We start from the raw sequence: 14,702 nt of genomic DNA, 5'->3' as shown, positions 1-14,702 counted from the left end.
TTTCTTTTCTTTTCTTTTCTTTTCTTTTCTTTTCTTTTCTTTTCTTTCTTTCTTCCTTTCTCTCTTCCTTTCTTCCTTCCTTTCTTTCTTTCTTAGGAAAGTCAACTATTGTGCAGATTAAAAGAATAAGAATGACTTTGTAGAAAGACAGATTCCTGTGTAGTCAGAAACCTGAAAATTTTGTGTGGAAATTATGGACAGTATTACTGGCTATGAGTTAGAAAGAAAATGAACACCAGGATTTGGAAAATAAGTTACCAGTCATATAAGAAAAGGATTTACTTTACATCAAATAAAAGCTCTTTTGACCTTAAAAGGGTGAAGAATGGCTGAAAAGGAAGCAACAAATTGAAACATTTGATGGTGGTTATTTGTAAATATTAATTGATAGTTCAAACACTAATGGAATACTTCCTGATTACTTCACTTATTTTTATAGGAATTTTCTCTTCTAAGAAAACCTAAGAAAACCTAAATAGAAAATCAAATAGGGGTCTGGAGCACAAATCTAATGAGGAGCAACTGAGGGAATTGGGATTATTTTGCCTGGAGAAGAGGCAACTCATGGAGACCTTAAAGCTCACTTCAACTACCTGAAAGGTGTTGTAGAAAGGTGGGGATTGGCCTCTTCTCCCTAACAATAGGAGTAGAGGGATTGGACTCATGTTGCGCCAGGGAAGATTCAGGTTGGACTTTAGGAAAAATTTATTTTCCAAAAGAGTGGTCAGTGCTGGAACGGGCTGCCAGGGAGGTGCCTGGATTTGTTGTCCCTGGAGGTGTTCAATAAACACTTATTGTTGTACTAAGGGACATGGGGTAGTGGGGAAATATTAGTGGTTAGGTGGATGATTGGACTAGATGATTTTGGAGGTCTTTTCCAAACTTGGTAATTCTGTGATTTGATTCAAACTTAAAATTCATCACAAAAACTACCCCCTTAGGGTCATGAGACTCTTGATTGTTTGTCTAAGTCCTTTTGAAAGAACTGTAACAGCGAAATGCCTCACTCGACTATTAAGCATCCCAATGTGTCTATGTTTTGTAACCCTAGAATCAAATGAGATTTAGGTGAAACTCAGGTGAGTAACATGCTCACCTTTCAACAGTGTTCATGGAGAAACTCTTTGTGACACCTTTTATTCTCTAGTTTGAATACACTTGTCACAGTCTCTAGAAGAAGAGATACCTAATCCGCTACATAATGAAAAGGGGCACACCTACACAGCGCACCAATTTCAGAGTGCCAAACTGTTACCAGCAACCATACTATCTGCCCACAAAACCTACCTGCCAAATGTTTGTATCTCATAATTTTCTTTATTCAGGCTCCTCCTCAGAGTACACTGCAGTGAAATTAGTTGAAATGACAGAGGGTTATCTGCAGACAACACAAAGTCACTACAGGGAAAAGTGTGTAAACACTCCTAAAAACGTTTAATAAAGTTAATCTCATTATCAACTTTCTCTCAGAAGTGCTCTTCTGTTCTGTTTAACAGTGACATTTTACTCATCATAACAGGGAGAGGATCATAATTGAGAAATAGAAAGTATATATTCGGTTTAAATTCAGTGGCTGTTCTCCTTGGTATTACAGGAAATACCTAGTTTTCACAAGGATATAAAAACAAGAATATGAGATCAAACTGAAAGGCCACTTAGCCTTGTATGTCAAACACTGAAAAACAGGAAATACCTATAGAATAATCAAAGAAGATAGCAGGTTTCCCTGAGTACTCCTCCAGCGTCTAGCATGCTGTTGCTTACTGACCAAGAACTTTTGGACTAGATAGAACTGAATATATTCTTTTTAATATATATATTTTTTCCTGGTACTGTCTGAATCCAAGCAAATTAATGGCAGCAAGTAATTTTATAGTTTAGCAATATAAAGGCACATGCCCTTTGTTTTACATCCATTTTTGCCTATGGTTTTGTTTCATTTATTCATCTTCAAGGGTTAATTAGTTTCATTCCTGTACGGAAAGAAAGAATCACACTTTTCTCTGGCCAGTTACAGAACTCTGTCATACCTCAGCAGTCCCTTCTGGAGCATAAAGAGCTCAATATATTTCTCAACATTCTGTTTGTTACTCAGGAAACATCAGTGAAACTGCCTATTCTACCTAAAATCTCTCATCATTCTGATTTCTCACTGGCAACAGCTAATGTTCTATCAATTTTAGCTCTATTTTCTTCTTGCATAGTCATTTAGCATCATTAAACTTTTCTAGGATTCTCCACGTGCGCTTTTCACCATTACTACCTGAATAAGTTTTTATTAACACTAAATTTATAGGTTCACTATTTCTCATCATTATAGCTATGCTGATCTCCATGAGCCCCAATACAATCTGCAATCTCTAAGCTTTGTAAAATTATTTTAGAAAAGCTTTATTACGTCTTGCCATCTGTTGTCTATCTTTTATGCAGTTCTTCATTTACACAGGATTTTGCTACTTACGATTTGCCACCTTGACTTCTTGTGGAGTATTTGATGGATGATTTTGCTGAATGATTTTTTCAAACTGAAGTGGCTTCATACACAGGATTTCCTGTGTTCATTTTTGCTCACTTCTTAAACGAAAACTCTGAGGCACAGCTTCCTTTGACAGAGGAGAGGATTTTATTAACTCTTCCCTGGTACTTACACACGTCCTTCAGTTATGCTAGAGGAAAGTTCACATCATCTCCCACTTACAAATTAGCAAGGAAATTTTCTGAGTTCTGTGCAACACTGATATCAGACTACTTGGCCCATACTTGCATATGGATCTAGAAGACTGGACATTCAAAAACACAGTCAACTTCCTAAAAAAATTAAGACCATTTCACAACTGGGATAAAGTTCCTTTCAAGCTATTTAAATGTTAGGTAAGAAGCAGAGAAAAAACATAAGTAGTCTCAAAGGAAATTCTTCATATTCTGAAATAAAATGGAATTACAATTAATACGTTGATGTCATCAGGCTGTAGGACTGAGCTTCTTCATGCTGGCATAGAGATCTAAATGAATGTGATGAAACTAAACACAGGTGCTAAGTTGCTCTTGTGCCTTTGGCAAAAGTACTTTTCTTTTGAATAGAAGAATATCAAACGCATATTCTTTCTCAGCATGACACATTTCACTCATTACTGCAAAACAACAGGTAAGAAAATGAACCTTAACCTTTATACAGGTGGAGTCAAAATGTTCTTTAGAAAATAAGCCAGGATTTTGGAATAGCTGTTCAGTAGTTCAACTCGGCAGAAGACATGGTAGCTAACAGGAGATGATACCAATTTTTGCCACCTTATCAAAACTTTCCTAATTTCATCTTACTGTAAGTTCCCTTTTCATGCATCCCTTTTTCCTTTTATTTGTGCAGTCCTTCCCTTTCAGATGTCAGCTGTTTACTTTGGCTGCAAAACTACTGTACCTGCTTAAAAAGCTTAGGGATCCTTGCACTTTTTGACAAAATTTTTATGAATATCCATGACTATGTGTCTGTATTATTTCAATGCCGAAATATATTAAAGTGCTGAAATTTCCAACTGAATTTGTTACACACTGCCTTGTAGCTGGGCCTCTCTCTGCATTGTAGCCCCTTTCTTTCTTCCCTTCTACTTACCATTGTGGACTGCAGCCCAGCAGAACCTACTGTTGTTAGAAACAAGCTCAGTGTTGCCAATGATGCTGGTACAATTGCCAGAAAATTACCTGTCTCCAACAGGAAAAAAAAATTTTGCAAATGTTTTCTGCAAAAACCTTTAGGAAAATTCTGCCTTCTGGTTCTATTATCAGCTCAAACTTATGATTTGTTTCTTCTGCGTGCTTTCAGTTTCTTGTGGAACTATTATAATCATCATATGTCACATTTAAAATAGAAAAACATTATCTTAATCCACTGCCTATATAATTTTGTCTATTGATTAGACCAAATAGATTAATGGGTTAATAGACAGTAGATTAATGCTCTACTGTTTTGATTTATCTCTAAGACTGAGTTTAAAAGATAAATGCTTCAGGGCTTTTCTGCGTTGATTTTTAACACATTCTACCCTATATAGAATAAAACAAGCTAAAATATAACGACGTAGAATACTGTACAGCAACATTTACATAGTCTTGCTCAGAAGGAGAATTTTTTAATTAATAATTTGTTATAATGTTTTCCCATACCCAATTTCAATTCCAAAAGGTTTTGAACACTTTTTTATTTTATCCTTTCTCTGATGACCTCCTATTGTCAAAAGGATTTCAGGACTTTGTTTTACAATCAATCTTTTATGTAATTAAATGAGGATTTATCTAAATATGCTAACATTCTGACTGAACTGAAGAAATCCCTACCATGTACTGCAGTAGATGTTGCATATACTGATGTGGGTTAAAGGCCCAATAAAAATATCTTAATTCTTAAGATATTCTTAAGATATTTTCCTGTGCTTTGAGGACACAAGTACATAAAGGAATATTTGACAAACTGGATTTATTCTCTGGATTTTGATCTGTACTTAAACAGGTTTACTTAGATTTTGTTTTCTATAATTTAGCACAGAAATCACAATCTAGACACTCAAATAAATTAAATTTCAGTAACTGCTCACAGCTCTCACAGAAGTAAGAATTATCTGTCTTTACCAACCATCGTAATATAGAATAAGTTCTTCCATTACAGATTTTGTAATTGAGCTCTTTATTTTTCAAAAAAGTAAATAAAATATGGAGAACAGCAAAATGCCAGTTCTCACCTCCACCTCCAATCTCCTTAACTCATATGTGTTCAGAGTGAGCCTCACCTACAGATAATCAAAGCCCAAACTGTGTTGGAGCACCTTCTGTATTTAGGTTCACAATGACAGTGAAAGAAAAATAATTCAGTTTTTGTTCCTGTATATCTGCTTGGCCTTACTTCAGTGGTTTATTCATTACAGATATCAGGAAAATCATCATTTAAAGTGGGAGGTAAGGAAGTGCTGATGTGGGAGGGAAGGAAAGGTAGGATTTGCAGTCAACATTCAGAGCTCTCATTTCAGTCCAACTCATATGTTGTTGAAAGTTTAACTTGAGAAATTAAGACAAGTGGTTTACACAATATGGAATATTGGAGTGTAATAATATTTAATGCTATTGAACAGTTCAGATAAGCCTTGCCTTAAATAAACACAATAGGAAAATTTGAAAAAAGCAATGACTGTTGCTCTTCATGAAAAAAGCAGATACTCTTGGAAGCTCTCATGGCATGAGAAAACAAATGTGCCAAATGTATCAAAATTCTGTTTGTTCTCTTGCCCCTCAGCAAAACACCAGGATTTGCAGTATATAAACATGCATTATCTATTTATCAGATATGGATATAAGCTAATCAGTAATATGAATAGGCTTGTGATAATACATCTATGAATACAACTCTTTCATTAAGTACTTCTTGAAAGCAGCTTTGTTACTATTAGATTTTTTTCCACACTCAAGCATAGCTCACACTGAATATGTTTGATTTCAGCTATTTTGTTTATAAGTTTCTTTTGTCATCTAGCCCTCAGCAACTCTGCAATTGTGCTTTCTTACACAGCTTGAAGTAACTGCTAATTTGGCCAGCAATTGCATGTGACAGATTTCTAATTGTTAGATGGATGACAAGATGCTAGAAATAAATGATGCATTAAAAAAACCCCAAACAATTAAGAAATCCTCCCTCACACTTAATGACTGAGGCAAGGTCAGTGCTGTCTGCCTTGTGATTAAGTGCTATCTTCCTTGTTTTGTTCACTTACCGACTTCTCTCTGCAGGGAAACTGTGACACTGAGAAATCAGCAGCAGAATATTTTTCTCTTAAGCAATGTTTTTAAGTTGGATTTCTTTCACTTGCTGTGTTTCAGACTGTTTCTAAACATAGCGAGTTCCTTAGTTGCTATTGAAAGACCTGAAACTCCAGAATATTTTCTTACATTTTCAGCTAGATTATCAGCAGAAAATCAGGATTAGAAGAATCAGAAGTATAATCAATCAAAACAAAGCTGCCTGAAGAACATTTATGCTAATAGCTTCTTGCATTTGTGTGATTTGAAAACTGCAGGAGAAGGAATTATTTGACAAGGACACTTCAGAAGTGGCATCCAAAAATCATCTGAGTAAGAAAAAAAAAAGAGATAAATAATCTTCCATGGAAATGTACTGATCTCCAGTAAAATCACAGAAAGGAATTAGTATACACACACTTGAAATAAAAACATAATTTAAGTAAACATCTATACCTTTTTTAAGAACTGCTACGAAAACACTGATTTGTGTCCCTCCTTCATTCTTCAGGGTAAAGGATCTGACTGTTCCCCTCTGTTACATTCTCACAAGGTCCCACATGCAGCACTTCACTCTCCTTTGGGTTTCCAGCACAAGGGCAGGTAGCTACTGGAGCTGGTGCAGAGCAGGAACACGAAGATCATCAGAGGGCTGGAGCACCTCTTCTGTGAAGACATGCTGAGAGAGCTGGGCTTGTTTAATCTGGAAAAGTCTCCAGGAAGGCCTTGTAGCAGCCTTCCAGTACGTAATGGAAGCCTTCAGACAAGATGGTAAAGGTCTCTTTACTATCAGAGAACATAGTGATCGAACAAGGGTAGTGGTTTTAGACTAAAAGAGGTTAGGACTGTATTTGATACTAGGAAGAAACTGTTCCCTATGAGGCACTGAAACAGGCTGCCCAGAGAAATTGTACATGCCAAGTCAGTGGAGGTGTTCAAGGTCAGGTTAGACGAGGTTTTCACAGGATCATAGAATTGTAGGGGCTGGAAGAGACCTTGAGAGATCATCGAGTCCAACCCCCCTGCCAAAGCAGGCTCCCTAGACCAGGTTGCACACATAGGCATCCTTGTGGGTTTTGGACATCTCCAGAGAAGGAGACTCCACAGCCTTTCTGGGCAGCCTGTTCCAGTGTTTCATCACCCTCACTGTGAAAAAGTTCTTACACACATCTGTGCAGAACTTCCTATGCTTCAATTTGTTGCCATTCCCCCTTGTCCTATTGCCTTGCACCACTGAAAAGAGTCTGGCCTGTCACTTTGCCTCCCACACCTTAGATATTTATAGACACTGATCCGATCCCCTCTGAGTCTCCTTTTCTCAAGGCTGAACAGACCCAATTCACTCAGCTTTTCCTCACAGAGAGATGTCCCTCTGAAGGACCCTTTCCAGGACAGTTTTGTACAACCTGATCTGGTAGGAACTGTATCTGTCTGTGGCAGAGAAGTGGAGACTTGATGACCTTAGAGACTCTTCCAACCCAAACCGTTCTTTGATTTTATGAAATCAACTGTGAAGTTGATTTCTCTTCTGCATATAGTTTTCAAATTATTTTCACTGTTAGTTATAAGTAAGAGGTACACTGGCTTAAAATGATGATTTTCTCCCAAGAATTAAGTAAAAATAGTAGAATCCAATATTTAAAATGTAGTCTTAGAGTTATCCAAGTGCCGATAACATTTTGCAAAAACAGAATTTTCAACACAAATACTCCCAGTCACCAAGAATAATGAATAAGGCATTAGGAGTTAAGAGACTGATTGCTCTACAATAAGAAAAATATATTTTTTTCTCCAGTGTTTTTTTTTTTTCCAATAGCTATAATTGCTAGAAACTTACTTTCTTTTTCAGAAAAGAGAGCTGAGATACTTACATTAACACTTATTAACTCTCTCTCTATATATTAACTCCATAAATGGGAGCTTAACAATGTCAAACATTGTAGGATCCAAAGTAAAATAATGAAATCATTGGGTAACACTGATTTAATTGAAGTCAGTTAACTGATATATTTCCATTGGTTTTCTGTTTCATATTTTCACAGTAATCTCTGTCTCTCTCTTTTTGCTTAATTTTTTATTTTCTTTGTAATTGTTAATATCTCTTTAGAATCTTTACTTTTCTCCCAATTTCCTTCCATATTTTAGTCGTGCTTGAGAACTGCTGGTCTATTTACTGTCTTGTCCCTTGAGGCTGTTCAGTCACCAGTTAAGCCTCGTTCTCTTTTATTAACAACAGTTTCCTTTACCCTTTTACATACTCTTTGGAGCTGAAATTTGCCTCCCAGCTTTCCTACAATTGGGTATTGTTTTATGTGGAACAAAATGATTAAACATAAAAAGAGAAGCCAAGTATCTTTGAGTTATTGGCCTCTGAATAGTCATTTTTGGCACTTATTTATGTGTGACTTGTGCAATGTCAAGATCTGTTTCAATCCCAACGTTCCTTGCTCTTGACTTTCCGGTTTCACATCGGCTGCTGTTCTTCCCACAATTTCTGCCAGAGCCATTAGAGATTCCTGTGTAGTTCCAAGTCCTCACAAAGTGCAAAAAGCATTCTCATGTCATTTTCTTCAGTAACTTCTCCATTTAACAAGCATCAGTGCCCATTATTACTGTCCGGTAGGGGTGATAGTCTTTGAGCACAAGATACACACATTTCCATTTTCACATCTGCATTCTGACGATTATAATAATGCAAATGGCAGAGGATTTTGAACAAAAGTCATAATTTGGACTTCTCATTATTTAAAAAATCTGCATATTCCAGAAGGAATAGGAGAGGTTCAATGGGCTGTTTAAGCTTGTAAACTTTGAAAAAAAGAAAAGTGTTTATTCAAGTTCGAAATAGGTTTAAATTCTTACTACTGGTGAACTCACAGGGCAGCTTTTCTTCAAAGAAACAAGAATATTACTGCCACTTGTATATTTCCTTAAGGGAGATTTTATTTCAGAACTGTAACGTACAGATATATGAATCTTAGAACACATATAAAAGTTTTAAAAACAGAAGATATAAAAAGTAAATTTTCACATTAAGATGTTTTGGGTATTCTCTGACAATAAACCTGGGACCTTATTTTTAAAAGAATGTGTTTTGAATTACTTCCTTCATTTAGAGTATGTCTACTGAATTGACTTTAGACATAAAATTTGGGAAGCAGAGAATGAGCTCATGAATTCAGATTACTATTCAAAAAAATCTGATTTCTCCCCCCCCACAATATTTTAATTAATAAATAATCAGGTGTTTTTTTGTTGTTGTTGTTTTGGTTTTTTTTTAATCTGATGTTGCAGAAAAAGAAGGGCTTGTATGAATTCTTTGTAAAGCTTATGGCTTTAATTGCTGCACCTTCATTTGCTCTTAAATACGTATTTTGTAAATCAAGAACTCATGGAAAAGGTGTTCTGAGAATGGATGTGCTTAAACACACACAGGGTATAGAATCATAGAATCATAGAATTACTTGGGTTGGAAGAGACCTTAAAGATCATTGATATCCAACCCCCCTCCCACGGGCACATTTGCCAACCACTAGGCACCATCCAGCCTGGCCTTGAGTACCTCCAGGGATGAGGCATGTATAGTTTCTCCAGGCAGCCTGCTCCAGTACCTCACCATACCCTAAGAATTTCTTCCTAATATCTGATCTAAATCTCCCCTCTTTTAGTTTAAAGCCTTTCTCCATTGTCTTACCATTATCAGACTGTGTAAAAGTTGATCTTCCTCTATTTATATGCTCCCTTTAACTACTGGAAGGATGCAAAGAGGTCTTCCTGGAGCCTTCTCTTCTCTAGGACAAACAAGTTGAGCTTCCTCAGCATTTTGTCATAGAAGAGATTCTCCAACCCTCTGATCATTTTTGTGGCCTCCTCCGGACCTGCTCCAGCAGCTCTGCATCATTCCTATGCTGGTGGACCTCAGGTCTGGATGCAAAACTCCAGATGGGGCCTCACAAGGGCACAGTTGAGGGGGACAATCACCTCCCTCTCCCTGCTGGTTGCCCATCTTCTGATGGTCATACTGACAGTTGGACTTACGGGCTGCAAGAGCACCCTGCTGGCTCATGTCCAGGCTTTGGTCCATTAAGATCCTCAAGTCCTTCTCTGCAGGGCTGCTCTCAGGAGTTCTCTCTGATATCTGGGATTGCCCCAACCCAATTGGATCATCTTGCACTTGGCCTTGTTCAACCTCATTAGTTTCTTGCGTGCTCACTTTTCTAGCTTTTTTAGCATTTTTTTTCTTTTTTCTTTTTTTAGTGGTATGAGCAAACTCGCTAAGGGGACACTCAATCCCACAATCCAGGTCATTGATAATGATTTTGAAGAGAGTTGCTGGGGGAATCACTTGTTGTCAGCCTCCACCTGGACATAGAGCCATTGACCACAACCCAGTCATGTAACCATTCGACCAATTCTTTATCCACCAAACAGTCCAGCTTTAAAGTCCATATCTTTTTGACTTAGAGATAAGAATTTGATGTGGGACTATATAAAAAGCCTTGCAGAAGTCTGGATAGATGACATCAGTCACTCTTTCTTTGTTCCTTAAATACCACGTAGCAGGCCACAAGATTGGTCAGGTACTATCTGCCCTTCATTAAGCTGTGCTCGCCATCCCAGACTACCACCTTGTTTTTCTTGTGCATGTATACTAGAAATCAATACTGGTTCAAGAGATATAAGATATGCTCAACCTCACAATTTCAGAAGAAGTATGACAGATACCACTTATGTTTGGAAAATACTGGGAGCACAAAAAAGTGGAAAAAGTTAAAGACTGCTGAGACGAAAAACAGATTTTAAGAATCTTTCCAGTAGGAGAGAAGCTGAGCATGTGACTGTCCTGCTGGGAAAATTCCTCATATATATATATATATAGTTTCAAGTCTTGGGAGTTTCCAGTATATTATCGGCTCCCCACATCTCCCAGCTTCCCTGTGGGCTCTGTGGGAATTTGATGTGAATGCTGTCAGCTGGGTAAATCTTTCAGGGATGGGTTTTGGTTGAACAAGGAACTACATTACCTGACAATTTCTAAATTCAAATCAGAATGTAACTCTTGAACATGCAAAGAAGATATTAAAAGTAGATAACGTTCTGGTTACAATTTTATTCATGATTTTGAGACAGTCAGAGTCTCTATTAACAAAATCCAAGTAAAACATTTGTTTCAAAGGCTCTAAAACTTCATAAACTCAAAGTATATTTATAATGTTAAGGATGAGGCCACTGAACTCTCCAGGACGTAATTAATTCCCGACTTTTTGTAAGTTAAAATTGTTCCTGATAGCCTTATTTTAACTGGTGTCAATTATTCATGCAATAAAAAACAAAGACTCCTCTTGTGAGTAGCTTCTGAATATAAATGCACTGCTATATTTTAGATCTTCTGTTATTAGAGAATACCAAAATGCATAGCATACATACCAAATATTTGTAAATGTAGTATTTCTTCAAGAATATCACTCAGCATTGTATGTTTCTGGATTTAAGACATGCTTGGTAAGCCCTAATATTGAACTTAATAATATATGAATATCTTATTAATTAAAAGCCATAATTAATTCATTGAAGAAAACATCTTGTTGCGATTGCGTCAGCTCTCTACTAATCTTAGGCAGAACATTGCAAACAAGAGTGTTTAGCAAGTTTTAATTGTTAATTAATTATATATTAAATTAATTGCTTATTAATTAAAATATGGTGTAATGAAGAATAAGAAAATATAATAAAAATCTAACTGAATCAGATAGAATAGGACAATGTTATGTTGCAATTATTTAATAACGTGTTAGGAACTCTTTCAACTGAGATGAAATTCACTCCTAGCAAAACAGAAACAATGGCCACAGGCCGTTTTAATTCAAGGTACTTCACCGTATTTAATTCTATTAACTGCAGTACTTTCTCAAGATGAAACTCTTTCCATAGCTCATAAAACTCAGAATGAAATAGGTCCCAATTACAAAATAAAGATGAGATCATCCTAGATAAATCTTGTATTATTATTATTTTATTAGTTGCTGCTTTCTTTGAATTTAAAAAATTCAAAACTAAATTGAAGCTATTTCAGAAATCCTAGAAAGCCATAAAGATCTTTGGAGTGACTATGTACAATACTTGGTGTGTTATTATATAGGATAATATTCCCTCTTATTTGTTTACTAAAAAAGGAGACACAGCATCTCACACTGGGAAATATCCTGAGTAAAAATTTTCCAGAGGAATAGGCACTCATGGCAGATAGCCCTTAGAAACAATTGTTACTTATCATCTAGTAAGAATGAGAGGACTCAGCTCCTAGAAAGATCTGTTCTCAGCAGACAGTGAAGAGATTTCAGATAGACATTCAAATATCTACAATGTGGACAACTAAAATTGGAAAAGAGAATCATAATCTCTCAGTTTATTTCTTTCACTTCACAAAATTAATGTTGATTCACAATCAACTAAACATTTTTCCTTTTTAAAAAAAAATTGTGGTCTGTTACATATTTTTATTTGCTTGTTTGGTTTTAACTGAGATTGATTAGCTTTTAGACCTGGAAGATTTGACAGAAGTTCACAAACAGAAAACTCAGTTCTGCTACAGCATGTGAAGACTTTACATTACCTTCACAACTGGGAACCACAGTGTGAAGATTTCCTTCAGTGAGGTGGTATTCATTTCATGTATACTTATAAACCAGCTTACGCTGGATTTTGATCCTTAGAATTGTAAGATCCAATTAAGACATATTTTAGGTGATCCAGAAAGATGTGGCAGTGAAATCAGAAATTGTATACATTTGCATTGGGTCTATACCTCAGAAGTTGATCTTGTCCCATCTACACAATTTTATCACATTTTCAGTGCACAACATCCAGTTCATAGTGTGAATTATACATGAAGTATTAAAACAGAGCTTAGTTCTAAAAGTGGAAATCTGTTATGAGCAAATTTAATCTGAAGAAAAGGAAGGGTACAGAGAAATACAGTGGCCACATTAATGGAGGCTGTAGTACCTCAAGGTTGACTGAAGCAATAATACAGTACATGTGGCAGTATGCCAAAGTAATAGAGCTGTGTTACTCCCCTATTCTTCAGGTGAGGAGCTTGAATGGTATGAAAAATATAGCTTGGCTAAGCTGTGTGTAACACAATTTCAAAGGTCTTTGTAAGCACAAGTTCATCTAGTCACATGTGTTTCAGTGTGAGGCACACGCATGTGAAGTTGCAAGAGGTAAGAGAACTCGGTTACGCACCAAGGCTTTGGAGACATGTTTTGAATTTGAAACAATGCACCTATATGTGCATTCATGTGTATACTATATGTATGTTCTCATATTTAGCATCCATGAAAATACTATCTCACCAATTCATAAGGCAACATATGTCTAGGATGCCAAGATTAAGATTCTTTTCATTACATTCAGATGAAGAATCAAAATCTCTGCTGTCTCCAAATGAGTAAGTGATTCTCTTTTACTAGGATTTGTATGGGGTTGGTCTATCAGAGGATTCTGCCAGGATTGCTGTTGGAAGGCCATAAATTAATCTATACGACTGTTTTGATCTGATAGAAGGAGATTTGTACAGATCACTGAGTGTACATATGCTGTTTAGCTATAGATAGATTACAGTTGTAGACATTAAAACGGCTGGAAGACACGCAGTAGATAAACTGACTGATATCAACTGGGTGCTCTCTGTAGTGTTTGATCAAGATTCTGGCATGCTTCCATGTGTACATGGACTTTGGAATAGAGAATGTTTGGTAATTCCTAGGTTGGATAAATGTTGTAAAAACTGTTTTCACACGCCAGGAATTACAGAGGGATGGAATTTCTTGTTACACTAAGGTGCGATGTTGTGATGGGAATTGCAGTCTGCTCACTTGAGACTTTCAGGGGTAGTGTTAGTGATATGGTGAAGATTTATTCCTAAAGAGGAGGTGGGCAGCAGCCTAACAGCAAGGTTTAAGTACAGAAGATGAAGTCTGTATCAAATAGAATCTGGCAGCTGAGTAAAGGAATTTGGAAGGAAAGACTGGTGAAAAACTAACAAGAAAGCCACTAACCAAGAAGAATGCACGGTGGAAGTAATAGCTACCAGAAGCTGGAGGAAAAGAGTATTTACATGCCTGTAATCCTGTGGCTGAGACTACTCAGATAGGCTTGGGAGTGCCCTGCTGAATCCTCTCCAATACCATTTAGGGAATCTGATAAGTGGCTGTTGTTACTTTTTCCCCAAAACAGAGAAGACTGGGTATAATTAGATGGAGGGTGTGCACTCCACCACAGTGCCTGGGGTGCTTCATGCTATGCCCTGTCTTTGCAAAGCACAAGGCAGTGGTGAAGGATACAGCCTATTACCTTTCTAGCTGCTGTGGGATGGAAAGGCACTGCACTGGCAGTCCAACATTTCTACTCCTGCACTGAGGCTGCATACAGAGAAGTCCGTGCTGCTCCCAGCTTCTTCCCAGATCCTCTCTCAGTTCTGGAACAGGTAAGTGGAGGATGAGGATCGCCTTTCCTTACTTAGAAGATCTGCTTTGTGTATGGGCAAAGCTGCTGAAGATTCATTTTCTTGGGAGTAGGAGCACTTCAAAAAGCATGACAGCTGGACAGGGAAAAAGTAGTTGGCAGGAGCACCACGAGCTTTGTCTTTTGAGACTATTGGAAGGAATACTAACAAGAACACATTACAGGATTAAGGTAGTAAACAGTAATTATTTATAATGAATCTTTTCATATAAAAATCATATTTGTACCTAAGAGCACTGATAAAAATGTCTGTCAGTTTCCCAGTTGCAGTCAGTTTTTGATTAAGTGATAAGAAAGTCTAGGACTAGGACTTCAAAAAGGGGGAAAATGGGTAGAAGAAAGAAAGAGGTAATATGAGAGATTTGAGGAGACATAAATACTAATAGCATGGGACAAAT

The 14,702-nt window shown here is 36.8% G+C and overlaps 1 long non-coding RNA gene across 1 annotated transcript; it reads right to left on the bottom strand.

The window, feature by feature from the left end:
- Positions 1-65: 65 nt before the first annotated feature.
- Positions 66-2,585, bottom strand: LOC122180826. Its single transcript, XR_006179235.1, has 3 exons — positions 2,462-2,585; positions 1,288-1,378; positions 66-105 (listed from the first exon to the last, which is right to left on the bottom strand). It is a non-coding gene; the product is annotated as an uncharacterized LOC122180826 (long non-coding RNA).
- Between the last annotated feature and the right edge of the window lie 12,117 nt (positions 2,586-14,702).

This window comes from Lagopus leucura, unplaced genomic scaffold (assembly GCF_019238085.1).
Source record: "Lagopus leucura isolate 7727_CA_CO unplaced genomic scaffold, USGS_WTPT01 Super-Scaffold_100008, whole genome shotgun sequence".
Classification (NCBI taxonomy): domain Eukaryota; kingdom Metazoa; phylum Chordata; class Aves; order Galliformes; family Phasianidae; genus Lagopus; species Lagopus leucura.
Note: the sequence above shows the minus strand (reverse complement) of the source record. Positions and strands in the feature narration are given on the sequence as shown.